Source organism: Triticum urartu, chromosome 4 (assembly GCF_003073215.2).
Source record: "Triticum urartu cultivar G1812 chromosome 4, Tu2.1, whole genome shotgun sequence".
NCBI lineage: Eukaryota > Viridiplantae > Streptophyta > Magnoliopsida > Poales > Poaceae > Triticum > Triticum urartu.
The window spans coordinates 375,117,994-375,124,238 of NC_053025.1; positions in this window are offsets into that span (position 1 = coordinate 375,117,994).

The following is a 6,245-nucleotide window of genomic DNA, read 5'->3' on the forward strand; positions in this document are numbered from 1 at the left end:
AGGCGAAATCTCCGCGTGCACTCCAGTGTTCGAACCTCAAGGGTCTGCCGGAACCCGAAATCCGACACATGTCTATCTCCGAGTTTCTCCTATCAAAGGCACTCTACGCTTTGGTATCAAAGGGAAGCTTCCCCCAAGATATTCGAGTCCTTTCAAAATTGTGGGTAAAAGAGGTGACCTTGCATATCGGCTTGAGCTCCCACCCAACTTCTCAAATGTGCACGATGCGTTTCATGTGTCACAACTTCACAAGTGCTTCAAGACGCCCGAGTGTACAATAAACTTCGAAGAGATTGACCTCCAAGAGGACTTGTGTTATCCTGAGTATCCCATTGCTATTCTTGAAGAAACCAAGTGCAAAACTCGCAACAAGTCGATCAAGTTCCTGAAAGTTAAGTGGTCTCACCATTCTGACCAAGAAGCTACTTGGGAGCACGAGGATAACCTCCGTTTCGAATCTATGGAGTTCCTTCAGTCCTAGACCTCGGGATGAGATCCTCTTTTAGTGGTGGAGAGTTGTAACGTCCTGGATGTAACATTCCATATTTGTACCTCTAACTCTTGCAATTTTCGGCAATGTTATATGAAATCATCCGTGGTTGGGTTTTCTCATTTTGCATTTTTGTTCATGTCATGCATTTCATCTCAAGTCATCATGTGCATTACATTTGCATTCATGTCCGTCACTTTGCACCTTGTCGTGTTCATCATTTTCTCTGTTGTCCGTTTTGAAATCCAACACTCACACGCGCACCCGTTGCACCTCATAGATCTTGTTTCTTGATCAGGAGAAAAACATTCTCAGAATGAGCAGAGAGTTGACGAGTGGTCTTGGTACATCACCGCGTTATCCGCTGGACACCTATCTCTTTGCAACCCAACACCTCTCCTCAACAACCCACTTTCCATCAAAACCCCCTCCATGCTCTTTGCCATCGGATCACGATCGTGTGGGCGAAAACCGCTCTGAAGAACTCCTCTCGTAGCTCCCGGAATCTATATAAAGACCTCCCCCATCGAAATCTGAGAGGAAATCGTCCATAACCATAATCTTCCTCGAAAACCACGCCACCCAGCCTCTCCACCGCCACCACATCAGCGAGTGCTGCCGGCCAGAGCCGCGGCCTACCAGGCCCGGGTGGGGCCCGTCCGGGCGCGAGACACCCCGCCGCTGACTGGATCCACGCGCCGCCAGTGCCCCTCACGTCGCCGTCGGAGTCCGCCGCCTCGCCCCATTCCCCGCGCCACCACCTCAACTGCGCCGCCACCTCGCCCTCGTCGGCACAGCGCCGGAGCGTTGCTCTACCATTGCCACCGAGCCGTCACCCGCTGTCCGCACCACCGCACTTCCTCCTTCGTGCCGGCAAACGCTGCACGTCGCCGCCCGACCCCGTCATCGCCAGATCCGGGGACCCCTCGCCCGAATCCGCCCACCCCGCTCGCCGCCGGCTGTCCTCCGATGTCCGTCTCTGTGCGTTGCCGTAATAGATCGGGAGGAGCCTATTCCTGCTGCCTTGCCCGCCTCCTCGCAAGTCGACCCGCCTCGTGGGCCAGCCCAGCTCTGCCCCCCCCACACGCGGTCCTTCTCCACTCCACCGAGCCGGCCCAAGTGGCCCACAGTGAGCGCCCCGCCTATTCCCCGCTCTGAGCGCATTATAGCTATCCGTCGCTCAGATCCAAATTTGGCTAAGTTTCTGTTATTCAGCAGCATGTGTGCATGTTTGACCTGCCATAACTTTGTGCATGTTTCTCCGATTTGAGTGTATGATATGTCAAAATGTTCATCTCTTGATGCTCTTCAGTAGGTTGCATTTGCATTCAAGTTACTTTTCATATTGATGCATTAATCATCGTTGCAAAAGTGCTAACTGATATAACCTGCTGAAAACTATTCTAACATGACATTTTGTCTTTTTCAAAGCATTTTGTGTGATTTTCCTTTGAGCAACATGCCAAAATGTTTTAGGAGCATAATCATGCCATCTTTGCATTTGTGTAATTCATTTATCATTATATGCCCTGTGGTGACAAGCACAAGCTCGCATAGTGGGCTAGTTGTTGTTTCTATTTTCAGGCACATAGCTCACTTGAATCATGATATGGCATCTGAATCTGTTATATTATTATGCCATGTTTAGTTGATGATACCATCAAATCTATGCATATTTTGGAGATGTCCAGTAAGCATGTTTTGAACTTCATGTTATACTCTATCAATCCATTCCCTTGTTTGCAATTAGGGCCTACTCTAGCTTGTTATTATAATGCTCTCGAATTACTAAATAATAATTCTGTCAGCCTGTTAACAACAAGTTTATTTTTGCCATGTGAATAGCTAGTGTTCTATGCATCGAACGACCATGTTCTTGCCATGAGTGGCTGCACAAACATGCCTTCTTACTTTTGGTTGTATCTATATGCCATGATATGCATTGTGGTGAGTTAACCAAGCTTGTAAACATGCCTACTTAATGCCTACTTAAGTGTGTGAATCTATTATTATTTGCAATTTTACCATGATATTTTGAGCATGTTCTAGCGGTTTATACCAGTATCGTAGTAATCATGTTTGGTAGTGCTCTATATGTACGTCACTGCCATGTCTTTTGTTGTCATGTTGGAGTGTTGTAGCATATTTTTATGTTGCAACTAAAGTGCTATGTTGATATTAATCTCTGTTTTGCATTGTTATTGTTTTGCTCACCGTTTGAGTTGTGTGCATCCGTTCCTCGTGATCTTTATATCTATTTCAACTGAAATCTTTGAATCTATCCAGTGGCATGATTGGTTTACCAATATAATGCCATGTTCAACATTTCCCATTCCGAAGCACCCACATGTTGTCGGTGTCCTGGGAACGGGGGTACCCGGAGTTGCCTGCATGCGGCCCACGACATGGCTCATTCAACGGACCAGTATGGCCCAGCTCCATCAACAACAACCCAAGACCGTCGCGAGGGGCCACGCCTTGTGAGGCGGACGACACCAAGACCTCCCTAGGAGGTGGCCTCACCAGGCTGGCTCCCGAGGAGAGGAGATATCTATGCAATGTGCACCTCACGAGGTTCGCATGACGTGAGCCATGACGACCAAGACCAGGCGGGCGCCAGCAGGAGGAGTGTAGCCGTTTCCTCTTTGGTGCTAAGGAGGCAAGCGCAGGGGCGGAGTCCCGAGGAATCAAGCAAAGGTTTCCATATCGGTGCAACAAGTCCAAGTCCGCCAGGACGACAGGACGGAGGTCACCGCGGAGCCCACAAGAGCATCACCGCAAGAGGCTTTCGCAGGCGAAGACTATTTTTGTCAGGATAACTTGTACTAGTAGTCTCCCTTTGAATTTTGCCGTTGTTGGATCCCTTCCCGCCTACATTTGGGAAGAGGACCAAGGCCACCATAAATAAGACTTAGGCACCACCAAAGAGGGGGGATCCATTCCATCCTCTCACCAACCTCCTGAGGCTGTTCTACCACTGTACTAGTTCATCCTCAGCCCCTCAAGGCATTCCACCACAAAGATGGAGTAGGGTATTACACCACAAGGTGGCCCATACCAGGATAAACTTATGTGTCTCTTGTCCCTTGGGTTCATTGAGCTAGGCCTTGGAATCGTTGAGTAGGCAGATTAGTGAGGACGAGTTCTTTGCACACAGCCTAGTGTTCGAACCACTCAAGGGTCTACGGAACCCCGAATCCGACATTTGGCGCGCCGGGTAGGGAAGTGTCGGAGCCTCTCTTTCGCCGATCGACTTGTCGCCACTACACCATTTCCATGGCTGACACTCGTCGAGCCCATGCTCAGCGTCGGGCCGCTCTCACGCTCGCGACTGCCAGACGGCGCTCGTCGGTGGACCTCCCCGTCGTTCTCCATCGCTTGCCACCAACGCTGCTACCGGCCCGGTGGGGCACGAGCAGCAGGCTTCATCGCTGCACCCCTCCGTGCGGCGTGATGGATGCACGGCCACCCTGTCGCTGACTCTGCCTGGTTCATCATCTCATCCTCGCCACGGGCCGGTGGACACGCAGGCTGCGCTGCTCATGGCACGTGAGATCCTGTGCTACTTCCCGGTCGACGACTACTACGAAGACTGCTGGACTGCATCGTCGTGCTTGTCAGCGCCAATGGGGGCTCTCCTGCGCCGTCCCTCTCATTGCCATGCCCGCCGCCTGCCACGGGTGACATAGCCCATGGAGCGCCTCCGCCACCTCCCCGTCAAGAAGTCGCCCTTGGACCAAGGCGTGCGGCCCCATCGCATGACCCGCCGCGTAGGGCGCTTGCGCATGACGAAGAAAGCTGCCAGGAGGTCCATCGGCCACAAGAAGGTGCTCCAGTGCTCCGTGCACCACCACGTCAAGATCGCGCGCCGTCTGTGATGTTACTAGCTTTACCTCCTTCCTTAAGTCACCTTATGATTATTATCTGCCTGGCCGGTGCTTCGTTGCCACGATTGTTGTACGCCCTTGCAAGCCCACCCATGTCCGCCTCATGATTAAGGGCGGGCATGGCTTCTGTGCTCGGGTCCATCCCTACAGCGTCGCTAAACCTAAGTGGATGAGCTCTGGCTCACGGGCCAGCTCCCGTGCACGTCACCTCCCATGGTCCTTGGTACCTTGTTCTCACACGAGCTAATCAGGGGTGGGGACGTTTGGGCACACGCCATGATGCCTCATCACCATGGGAGCCACGCTCTGGTTGTCTTTCTTCAGGATTGTTGCATGAGAAGACTGGGCACGTCGTCTGTGCTCGGGTCCAACCCTGCAGCATCGATAAACCCAACGGTTGAGCTCTGTCTGGTGGGCCAGCCCCGTTCATGTCATCTCCTGGGGTCGTTGGTGTTTGACAATCTCATGTGATAGCCTCAGGACATTCATTCGGCGCAGGTTGTCTGACCATCTCGCCGGGCCATCACAAGTGTTCCAAATCTAGTTCAGGATCAACCCACCTTGAGGCAGGGCCTCATGAGTCCTGCACTGGCTAACGAGTGCCCAAACACACCTCCTCCAGCCCTGTCGTGCAAGCCACGTGTCAGGGCGGGTTTGTACTCGCCCCGGGGGCTCCACTCAGAGGGAGTCCCCACCCACGCTCCAGTGGAAGCACCATCCTCCGCGATGGCAGTCGACATGGTCAAGGGGTGGCTATGCCCGTGCAAGTGCCAATGCTCCACGCTCCACGCTAGTGATAAACTACTGGGAGCGGGCCCATGGCCATACTAACCTCAGGGAGCCGGCAGGCTCGGTGACCAGCCTCGGCACAACACTTTCCCTTCGGGAGAGTCGCACGAGGGGGCTGGGAACAGGGGATATACTCAGGTAAACCCTAGCGTACACTATCCTGGCAGTTCCCTCGGAGTTGGTCATCGCGCGCCCCTCCTGAGCGAAACCACGACAAGGAAAGGTATGGAGATTGGTTCGTACATCAAGGGGGACTCCTGAGCATCGCGACTCAGGAGCCTAGCTGGTCACGTAGCCCCTCGCCCTTTGGTCTCGTCCTATTGATCCGGACGACCCAACGGTGGCTGAGGTATCTGCAGGGCTGGACCCTACCGACACACAACGCTAAGACCTACTCTTACATCTCCTTCCCGAGGGCTGTTTGTACGTCTAGGGGAACTCCTGAGCATCGTGAGTCAGGAGCCTAACTAGCCATGTAGCCCCTCACCCCTTGGTCTCGTCCTAGTGATCCGGACGACCCAACGGCGGCTGAGGTATGCGCGGGGCCGGGCCCTGCTGATGCGAAACATTTAAGCAAACGGGAAGGAAGTTGCAAGTCCTAGCAATTTTTTACAATACATACTGTCTCTTAAAAAGTGCCAAGAACATAAGTTCTTATGCCTCCACGAGTCATGATACATGTCGCAGGAGATAAGATGAAGGGGAGGGCCACTAGCAAACTTCTTCTTCAGCCTTGGACATCGCCATCGCTCGTGAGGGGTGCCCCATCATCAACAACGTTGCCCTCGCGTGTGCCGTCAGCCATGGCTGTGGGCTTGGCGGCGCCGTCAGCCGGTTGCATGGGGGCGATGGCGAGGAACTTCCACAGCAGGGCCTCCACCTGCTCCTTCACGGCTTCGGCAGCGGCAGCCTAGTGCTCTCGGTCTACAGGATCAAGCAAGCCTCCAATGTCGAAGTTGGGGTCGCAAAGGTGGAGGTGGGTGAAGACGTGCGTCACGGCCAAGGCGGAGGGCGCGCCAGCTTCTCCTTCCACCATGGGGCCAACCCCGAGGACAATGCCCTCAAGCATCGTGACAAGC